At 35.5% G+C, this 11,555-nt stretch overlaps 1 pseudogene; it reads right to left on the bottom strand.

Moving 5' to 3' along the window:
• Positions 1 to 480: 480 nt before the first annotated feature.
• LOC149995996 (pre-mRNA-splicing factor SLU7 pseudogene) lies at positions 481 to 2,350 on the bottom strand (annotated as a pseudogene).
• Between the last annotated feature and the right edge of the window lie 9,205 nt (positions 2,351 to 11,555).

Raw genomic sequence — 11,555 nt, 5'->3', positions numbered from 1 at the left:
CATCTCTCTCTCTCTCTCTCTCTCTCAAATCAATAAACATATCCTCAAGGTGAGGATTAAAAAGAGTAAAAATAAAAAATAAAAACATGAATCCCTAGTTTTGAGAAAGAGTAATTAATTTACCTTTAAAATGTGTGCAAACACTAGATAAAGTGCCACAAAAATAGAAGAAATGAAGTTTAAGACTTAACTGTTGGGTGGAAGGCAGTCTTGAGAGAGAGCACGCGAGCGCGAGAGCAAGTGTGCGCACAGGCAAACCAGGGCCTCTTTCTATATCATAACATAAAATTGGAAATAAAATCTTAATCTGCACTTGAAGCACCACCTCTTTGTTTTTCTTGTTTCTTCAGTGTGGAAAGAAATAAATTTACTATAAGACCTCGGGAAGCTTTATTAAAGTTGGGTGACAAGATGAGCAGACACTGACTTTTCCCTCTGCAATCAACGGCAGGAAGCTGAAAAGAATGTATCAGTTGTGTTTATTGTGGTGACCGTCTGCGATGAGTTGCTACTGTCCAAGGAAGGAGGCCATGGGGTCATCTGGCCTCTGACGCTTCATTCTATAGGCCTCCATTTCCTCCTCGGTGGGTTCCCGAGCTTCATATATGCTATTGTAAGGCCGCTTCCTCTCATCAACCTGCATGAGCTCCTTGACATGAAGAAGGCGGGCCTCCTCTGCATTCAGTGCCTTTTTCAGTTTTTCATGTTTCTTCTCTTCATCATCACTATCTGAACTGCTCTTTCGATGCTTCTTCTTCTTCTTCTTCTTTTTCTCCTTAGTTTTTCCTGATGCATCTCCATGAGGGTTTGGGGTTTTTTCATGGATTCTTCTCCAGTTACATCATTTGCAATACATTCCTCTGAATTAGCAATCTCTTTCCCAACTTCTCCAGTACAGTAAGAATACTTGACAAAAGAGTGACAGCATTTGTATCCCCATCGGCCTTCTTTCCAGTAAGATCCCCAGATTTGCGTGTGGTTGTGGATCTTCACATCTTCCTCATACTTAGAGCAGGCAACAGCCCACTCCTGGCCTTTAATGACTGTCCCGTGCCTTGAATACTCCATATAGTCTTCTGTCTGAGCTAAAAGCAGTTCAGCTGGAGGGGCATCCAAGTGTTCTTGACCTCCATAATTTTCCAGAATGCTTTCTTTCTGCTGTTCTTTGAAGTCTTCTTTTTTTACTTTGAAGGACTTACATAGCAGTTCCAGTTTTGTAGGATCAGCCTGCAGATGCACTTCAGAGCCCTTGTCATAGGCTTCCCGTGCAAACAACTGTGTCTGAGCCATTGAAATGGTATCACCTGTGTATCTAACAAAGTTATCTCCCGCATAGCTCACTTCATCTGGATTCTTCCCTGCATTGGCATAGGGATTCTCTCTCATCGCTCTAGTTTTGGGATCATAGTAAGCAGAATTTGGATCTAAATTCCACAAATATTTCGCAATATCTTCACGAATCCTAAGATTCCGAACAGTAATCCATCTCTTGGAGTCAAAGTTTTGTCCAGGCATGTCAATATCATCTGCATATTTATCTTCATCCTCATCTTCACTATTATGATCTTTTTCCGTCTGAGAATTTGGTTCCTCTTCTCCCCACTGGTGTTTTGGAGAATTAGCCTGTTCCACTAATTTTCCTGAGGCTAATTCTTCTTGGAGTTTCTGGGCTTTCAGGGTTCGTTTTGCCAGATCAACTTTGGCATATTCTTCTACAATTTTCATGTGTTCTTCTGGATTGTAGCCGTTCCACCGATCCCTCTTCCCGTCATAGTCAAACATCAGCTGAGGCTGGAGATGTTCGTCTGGAGCTATGTTAATTCCTGTAAATTTTGCTCCAACTCGCCTAGGTCTCTCAAAGCAGTCTTTCTTCTTGTGCGTCATGGCCCCACAATTTTCACATGCTCCTTTGCGGTACTTAGTAGCTATAGAATTCTCTTTCACACCCCTCTTGTACCATTCTCCAGATGAGCTGAACTGCTTCTGTTTTTCCGGCTGTGGTCTCTGGTGCTTTAAAGTAGGTCTTTTTGATGGATCAATATACCATGGAACTGAAGAAATATACTGAGGAATATGAGGGTTGATGTCTTTTCCTTCTTCATCAACTTCTGCAGGAGCATTACCCAGCTTTCTCTGTTCTTCTAGCTCCTTTTTCTTTCTCCAGTCCTCTCTGGTCATCTTCTTTGGTTCCTCCAAACTCATTTCTTTGGACCCCGGCAGGGGGGTAGCGTTAACTGTATCCACAGCTGCAGCCGACATTGTTATCTGGCCTCCCAGTCCTGTCGCAGGGGACCCCAAAACCACTGGACAGAAGCAAAGCCAAGACGTCTATGTTTACTTCCCGTATTCAGCGCTTCCCGGCAGCCACCCTCAAATTTCTTATTTGATATTAGCTCTGCCTATTTAATTAATGGTAAAGAAAAGGTAAATCACACACACACCAAACATAATGTTGGGGTTCAACATTAGAGTAACAGACTGCACCCAAACACAGTACACAGAATATACCCTTAATAACTAGAAATTGGAGTTCCAATCCTCACTTTTCTTTATAGCTGTGGGATTTCAGGTGATTTACTTAAACATACTGTGTTTTATTTTCCTATTTAAGCATGTCATAGCAATATTACCTTTACTTGAGATATTAAGAGGATATGATGAATCAAGTGATTAGAAGAATGTATGTGATTAAGTGCTAAATAAGAGTGAATTTCTATCAAAGCTGCAGAAAACTTGTAGTGGAAGATCAATTATCTAAATCTCTATATTATTATCTGGATAATTTATTCTTGGAAAGGCCATAAATCCTGGTTTGCTTGAGAAAGTTCTGTTTTCTCCCTGTGGTCCTCCTTTAATAATTTATTCATATGATAATTCAGTGCTGCTTTTTATTCTCAGAAGTGTAAATTATATAGTCACCCTGTGAGAACTCAACTTCTACATAGAATATGATATTTTTCAGCTTCCTATACTTTTCGAGTATAGCTATTCTGAATAAGGTCACCAAGGATTTGTTACGCTACTCTCATTTTACATTTTGTATTCTTCTCTGAATGGGGTTTTGTAGAGCATGAAACATTGTTGGCTACTTCTTCATTTTTAAAGTAATCTCAGGTTCTGCGTCTTTCCTATTTCTTGGATATTTCCTCTCATTTTATAAGGTATGATCCTTTTCTTCCTTCATCAATTATGTTTTTACTTGCCCATAATTTTCTCTAAGATTCCATTTTATTGTCATTTGTATCTTGTCCCCAGACAACTTATTATTAAGGGAACTACCTGGAGGATATCAGACTAAGTCAAATAAATCAGTCATTGATGGACTACATGATATGACACTTTTATGACTTATCTACAAATAGTTAAAATCAGATAATATAACAATGGTTGCTGGTGGATGGGGGCAGGGAAATGGAGAGTTCTTCGATGGGTATCAAGTTTCAGTTATGCTGAATAGGTAAATTATAGAGATCAGGTCTACATAAGTGCCGATAGTGAGCAACATGGTATTGTGTACTTCAGAATATGTTGAGGGTAGGTCCATGTTAAGATTTACAAAAAAGCAAAAACAAAACAAAAAAAGACTAAAAACAACAACAAAAAACAACAAAGGGTCGCAAGGAAATGTTAATGACTATTGGATATCTTGATTGTGCTGATGCTATCATGGGTGTTTGTAGATCCAAACACATTAAATATGTACAGTTATTTTTATATCAGTTATACCTCAATAAAACTGTTTTTAGAAAAGGCATGGCATATAAGAAATGCTCTACAGTGTAAACATTTGCCTATATTATTATTTATTGGCTATCTGCACTTTTCCTATGGATTATCTGCATAATTTTTGTGGTTTTGCCTAACTGGCCCTAGTATTTTTATTTTCAAATTGTGTGAGTGACTTATATATTAAATATATTACATTTGTTATAAAAATATGTTAAACTCGTAATATTTTAAAGTCTCATCCAAGCACAGTTTCCCTCAAAGCTTAAAATCCAGATATAATACTGTTCATTTGAATGTACCACAGGTATCACAACTATAATCTATTGATCATTTATTTTTAACTTACCTGCTGCTTACCTACCTTCTCTATGTTCATCATCTCAATGTTTCATATTGTTATTCTACCCAATGCCCTCAGTGATGACTCTAAAAAGCATGTTTGAATCCTCTTTTCTCTTATTGAAACTAAATATAACATTATTTTTCTTTAAATATATCGCTAAGCACTCTCTGTCCTATTATCTTTTTTATTGTTATTTGACTGTATATTCTTGCTGAAATTAACATGATAGCTTATTACCTGTTCACTTAGTCTGTATTATTGTCCTTATAAAACATGTACTTTGCTACAAGGTTTATCTTCCCAAATGCCAATTTGTTCATATTACTCTTCTGTTTGTTTTAATAATTTTTATTGTTTTCAGAATCTAATACAAAGAAACTAGCTGACTTCAAAGGCCTTCTGCTAATCCTCTAAGTTTACCTTTAACCCACTGCTGTTGTAAAAATAGTGTTTTGAGTGACCAGTTGTGCTAATTATCAATTTCTCTCATCCAAAGTTGCAATTGTATTTAGTAAAAATAAAATATTTTCTCTTATATTCCTATTTAACATTTTAGTCTGACCTAAAAAATTAATGGTCTACCTCTCTGCAAAGATATCTCTCTTTCCTTTAGAATTTTTATTTTTACAGACATATGTACATTTTTCATATTGGGACATTATAAACCTCATGACTCATATGAGCTTCTATTCCCTCCAGTACAACTGGCTGAAAGAGGGACAAAATGTATGAAGCTAAGAATAAATGTGTAGAAATAATTACAAGTGATTCTTAGAAGTCTTTGTTTTACATTGTTTGATTCACTCTAACAAATAATCTAACAAACATTAGTCTTCAGGTGCTTGTTATTGTATGACATATCAATTCAATTCTTCAAAAGAATGGCACAGCAGTGACAGCTTACTCTCATTAAGTAATTTTCAGAGAAAATGGTTTCCATAAAAATACTGAAAATGTCTCCTACATATCATCAACAGATTGCTTTTGTTGATGTCTTTACTATAGTCACACTTAATAAAGTATACAAATATTTGTCTAACATCAGTTAATTGAAAGTTCACATTATGAAAACTTAATTTCTTCAAGAGTTTTTCATTTATAAATTTCCTGAAGGTGCTGAATAAACACCAGAACAATACAAATGGTCAGCAACGAGCCTTCACATTTATTCACTATAATCAAAAGAGAAAATTTGTTATAGGAGTATGTGCTATTTTCTTCTAAAAGTAGTAAACTAAAATAACTTTTTCACATTATAAATGTCTTTGTATCTCATATAAATATTATTTTTATATAAATCTATTCTCCTTCATAAAAATAAAATTAGTACCTCAATATAAAAATCTCCATGGCCCTAAATGATTTTTAAACTATTTTGCTTCTTCAATGGAATAGGACCTGAGTCAATTACAGCAAATGCCAACATCAATCCATTATGAATTAATTCACAGGAAAAAATGCATTACAGAGGTTTTCTGTACACACCAACAAAATTACACTGAAACCTTTAATTACTCTATGATTATTATGCCATAATTTTGAGGAATTGCTCAATTTTTATTACATTTGGCTATGTACATATAGACTATGATGAAGAAAAAAAGATTGTTACACATTGATGTGATTATTGAATACAAGAACTAAAGAACAAAAGAAAGAGAGGAAGAAAGAAAGAATGAAAGAGAAAAGGAAAGAGAAAAAAGGAAAAGAGAGAGGAGTGAGGGAGAAATTTAAAAAAGAAGGGTAGAAACAATAAAAGAAAGAAGGAAAGAAGAAAAAGAAAAGGTCAGCTGTAACAGAAATAACACACTCTAAGCAAGGCCACTTAGATACTGAAGCTTAGAAAGAAATGCTTCTGGACAAAAATGTCATAGAATTCTGGTTACTTTCACACACACACACACACACACACAAATGATGTTTGTGTACCTTCTCTTAAATAACAATTTGTCGTTTTTGGAAAATACTAGATAATATACAATGAACAATGTAATTACTTCAAAACCAAATTTTGGAGAACTATTTAACATCACATGACAGTTTTCAGAGGAAGTCCTAGTAATTCTGATGGTAAAACTCATTTTTTGTACAAATATATGAGTATATATATGTGTAGACTACACCCTATTGTGGATGAATATGTTATATATAAATATAAATATATAGGGTTTATTTTTTGCTCTGTAATTTTGTTTACACTAGTCACTTCTCTGGTATGGCATTTTATGTATCCTGTCTTTGATTTTAATCTTCAGTAAAATCATGAATATCATTTCGATAACAGCAAAGTATCTTACTATGTAGAGAGGGTTATGCAATACTATATAGTAAATCAAATTTGAAGAATAGCCATTCGGTTCAAACAAGTCACAACTGTTTTCTGTTAAAAAATGAGGGGCTTGTTCCCTCTTTCTTTAGAATATTGTGTTATAGATGCTTAAGATAAATATATATATACATATTTATCATTTTATGCCATTTTGATAATATTTCACAATAGCTAACAATGAATCCAAGAACTGTAAGTCAAAATAACCTATATGAGCTTTTATATCCTAGTGTTCCTTGATCACCATCATGAAATGTTGGTGTCAAAAACAAGCATACTGCTTCTTGTACTCATGCTATCCAGCAGTTTTTGTAAGTAACCTTACTAATCTTGTTCAGAGATCTCTAAAATGTTTAACCTTTTTTTTCTATGAATCAGAAATTAGGATGTTATCATCAAATTAAGCAGCTTTGGATTTTATTATTGATCTCTTATTTCTCAAGGACATTACCTCATAAATTGACTTTGCCCTCTGCATCTCACTGTTTATCTTCCTATTATTTTGTGCATTAAGTTCTAAATCCAACCCTATAACAAATGTTGTTATGAGCCCTGAAGCACTAAAGATCAATTATCATGTTTTAACTGTTATAATTGGACTAATTTCAACTCTCCTCTGGGTACAAACAAATTAAGATTTAAAAATATGCTACTTTCTTTCAATAGCAGATGTTTTGAGGTTGGCAGCTGTATAGCAGTTGCTCTACTGGAAGTAGTGTGAAAAAAAACATAATATACATTTATGAAAGTGTTTTTCCATTGTTAAGTTGTTGCAATTTAAAAAACAGTTAACTTGATTTAATTAAGAACTATGAACAAGCAAAACATCAGCAAATGGCATATGTGTTATAAAACAACTATACTGGGAACAGTAAGTTTTGGAGAGCAAGATGGATAGATAAATAGATAGATAGATGATAGGTAGATGATAGATAGATAGATGATAGATATAGTAAGAAAGATGTACATACATATAGATATTTATAGTAGATTCCTGAGAAGAAAAAAATGATAATCTTAATGTTGTGAAAGGTGATTGATGCTACTTTATTTCAACAGAACATATGTCACAGAAAGATAAAATAGGAAGAGTTGCAGTAGCAGAAATGGGAAAATATGACCTATTAGAGAAGTAGGACTTTGGGTTTTGACAAAATTGGGCATAAAGGACAATATACAGGAAAACCTGGTGATAGATGATCTGTTGTGACATTAAAGTAATATATTTAAAGATGAATTCAGTTATTTTAAAAATAATAGTGTATTAGCCCATAAATATTTCATTCATCAATTACTTATTGAAAACCAGCTGTGGCCAAATATAGGCAGGTACAATATAAGATCTGGGGTTACAGTGGTTGGCAAAACCACAAGCCCTCTGCTAAAATGTAAATCATAGTATATTGCGTAGAGACAGAGAACTTTTAAAAATACATTTAAAGTATATTAGATGGTGTTTAAATAATGATTAGAAGAGTTATTTTAGTTGTTCATCCAGATAGACCTCTCTGATAAGGTGATATTTGATGAAAAACATAAAGTTAGGTAGCAATAGCCTAGAACATGTTTTGAATTTTTAAGGAGCAAAAAGAGGATCATTAATATTTTATCTTAGTAGTGCTAAGAAATGAAAAGTTCCGAGAGATAGAGTGGGCAGAATCATGTAATGCCTTGCAGGCCATTGGAAGAACTTTAGATTTTATTCTGAGATGTGAAGATAGTTGTGCTTCCAAGTATAAAAGTGGTGTTACCTAAATTAAAGTTTAAATTAATTGTGAATGAATTGTTGAGAATAATTGTTATGGGAACAAGGTTGATGGAGATGTATCAGTAAGAAAGCCATTGAATTCTTTGAATTTCAGGGGAAGATTATTCTGAATATAATTTAACTAAAGGTGCAGTTTTGCTAAGGAGTAGCTTGTGTGTGTACATAAGTGTGAAAAGAAATTTGAGACTAGAGATAAGAATTTGGAAACTATGATGATATTTGAGACCATTGCATTTGATAAAAAACATTCATAGAGTTCAGGGTATAGACACATTTGTAGGCATTTATTCATGTTAGGTATCATGGTAAATACTGAGTATATGGTGCAAATTAGGTATGAACTCCTACCTGAGTTGCATAATAGGATGCATTCATTAAAGAAAATTATGTATTAGATTAGAGCAGAAAAACACATGATACTGGACTGGGGTGAATCCCTATGTATGCTAGTTAGTTATTTGATGCCATTAATGTTACTTAATCTCTTGCTTTAGTTTTATTATTTTGAGTTTGGGCAGCTATTAATATATATTTCATTGGCTATATAAAATTTAATTAGCATAAATAAAATCAAATTGAAAATATGCATTCATTTTTGTTGTTGTTTTTTTTTTATATAACAAAATATATGCAAACTGTAAGGTGCCAAATGATCACCATAGGTATTAAAAGAAGAGTCTTCTATTGATGAGTCTGTCTTTATTTTGCTTTCATAGATAGAAAGCAGGCTGACAGCTCCAGGAGTGGGTTTGAGGCAATGGAGGGCTGGAGCAAAACAGAAAAAAAAAAAAAGAAAAAGGAAGAACTCATGAACATGGATAACAGTGTGATGATTTCTGGGACTAGGAGGATGGGTGGAGGTGTAAGAGAGTATAGTGGAGATAAATTGTAATGGAAAAAATGCAATAAAATTATGTAAAAAGTAAATAAGTGCATAAATAAACAAAAAATAAACATAAGAGTCTTGTTTTTCTAAGGAAGGAGAGGCTTTATTGAATAGATTGAACTTAAAGTTAACCCTGACATGATGGAAAAGAAAGTCTGTCAAGCTTTGACTTGATAGATGTAAAGCTCAAGTCTTGATGTTCAAAGAAATATCACTTTACATATTTTTTAATTTCTTAATTGCTTATATGTTTATCTTTTTTAATATTTTCCCCTTCTTAGAACAAATGTCAAAAGGTGAAATTTTTAACCTGAGAGGATAATTGCATTATTATTTTCTTTACTGTGTTATTTTTTCACTATTTAGAAATAGTTTTAGTCTTACAAAAAACAAAATGCAAAAAACAGTATGGAGTTTCTGTACATCCTTCACCAAGATTTCCTCTAAAGTTGACAACTCACATAACCAGAGTACAATGATAAAAGCAGAAAATCAACATGAGTACATAACTTTTAATTAAGCTCCAGACCTTAATAAGTATGTAGAAGTGTGGGCACCGGTGCTAAGGAACTGGCAGAGTTTCTAACCAAGGGGTTAGTGAGCATAGGAACTTCGTCTGTTCCTACGCTGTTCTTTCGTCATCAAACCCACTCAACACAAGCGTGTGGTGCCGGTGTTGAGACACTGAAAGCTACATATCTAATTTGACAGCTGTTTTCTCTTACAACTCAGTTGGTAGTGGATGGCAGAAGATGTGAATGTGATTGCCAAGGTGGAGTCACTCATGTCCGGGGAAATAAAATGCCAGGAGGCCACGAAGAAATTCATCTTATATGTGTTTCACCCTGCACACTTCTTCCTGAACGTTAATATTCATCTGTGCCTGATCTTCAATATTCTCCTTGCCATGACGACCAGACCATGTGTGTTCTTTACTTTAAGGGAGCCAATTCATTTTACTAAACAGCATCATTTGTTTGCATATTGAGCTCAACCAGTCCCTACCAACTTAGCCCGAATCCTTCACTGACATAAAGAGGAATGGATTAAGGGCAGCACAGGCAGGCCTAGCCTTTACAAATCCTGCCTTCCTGTGTTGCTACCTGACTCTGTGTCTTCTAGTTGCAATATCTAACTCAAATAAATGCCTTTTATTTCTCTTTTAACTTTTGTTTTATTTTGATTAACAAGAAAAACTGGAAGGCTGGAGGAGGATTCATTACTTCCGTGTAGTTCTTGCTCCTTTTTAGCTTCTTGTGTCCTGGTCCTATGAACATTACCCTAGCAATTCTTCCTTCTAGCAGCAGCAATGTTTTAGTGACATTACTTGAAACCAGTTTTTAGTGTTTTCCAACGCTTAGAGAAGCAGCTCATTTTGTTGCCGGAGAAAATGTGTATTTGCGATGTTGCAAGAAAAGAATTTCAAGGGGCACACACACAGGAAATTTGAACCATAGCGGCGAGATTTACTGGATGAAAAGAAACAATATGCCTTTAGAGATGGAGAAGACAGGCAGACTCTACTGGCAACTGCCACGAGGTCCTTGCTAATTCTCCATATATTTTCTTGGTTTTCTTGGTTTTTTTTGGAAGCCGTGGGGGGCCCTCTCCCTATTTAATCCATTTCCTGGACCTCCTGGGGTTTCATTCACTTACCCTATCCAATCCCTTTCCCAGATTTCCTGAGGCAAGGCTCCTCCCCTTTATGGTCACTGTTTTGGCTCCTACTGCACATACGTCAAAGTTTTGCTTTATCTGATTTCTACTTACTGTGAATGTGCCAAACTGTTGAGAGGGCATGTTCACGATATAGTCTTTCCTATAAGTCAGCGGGGCAACTGCTCGACTAGCTGCCTACTTAGCAGCCCAGCACCAAGGAATAGACAAGAGTCACACATGATAACTATGCTATTCACTCAGCTTTTATTGAATGAAGGTTCACTCATAGAACATCAACATGCATTAATATCCTACTCACACTCAAACAGTCTGTGAGAATTATAATACACATACACATAGCAATCAATGGGGAATAATGAAACAGAATCCCAGAGTCTCAGTGCGCAGACCTGGCAGACAGCACTGTGGGCAAGGGAGTTGCCAACATCTTGCAAGGAACAATCTCTGGAGCCAGGTGGGCAGCAGGGCAGATGACGTCCTCAATCCAGCAGGCAGAGCCTCTGGCAGCTGATGCCAAGGGAGATCAGCATGGCATGGAGCAGCAATCTGGTGTGTGGAGCTCAGCTGTCTCAGCAGTGGTCTGAAACCTGCCTCAGTTATACCTGGAAAGTGGTGTACTTCACCCTTCTGGGTCTGTTGATAAATGTCTTGGCACCCCTGATGGCAAGTGGGGAATTTCCCCAGGAGCCTACTATGGGTGGTCCTGCTCTGCAGACATGGCTGTTCTGATCACATGTATAGATATCTTAGGTATGTCTCCTTGAACCAAAGTGTCATAGCTGACTGGCAGCCATCTTGGTTGACATGAATGATTCCACTT

Source organism: Furipterus horrens, unplaced genomic scaffold (assembly GCF_987537825.1).
Source record: "Furipterus horrens unplaced genomic scaffold, mFurHor1.1.pri manual_scaffold_12, whole genome shotgun sequence".
Classification (NCBI taxonomy): Eukaryota; Metazoa; Chordata; class Mammalia; order Chiroptera; family Furipteridae; genus Furipterus; species Furipterus horrens.
The sequence above is the reverse complement of the archived record's forward strand: the minus strand, read 5'-3'. Positions and strand labels throughout refer to the sequence as shown.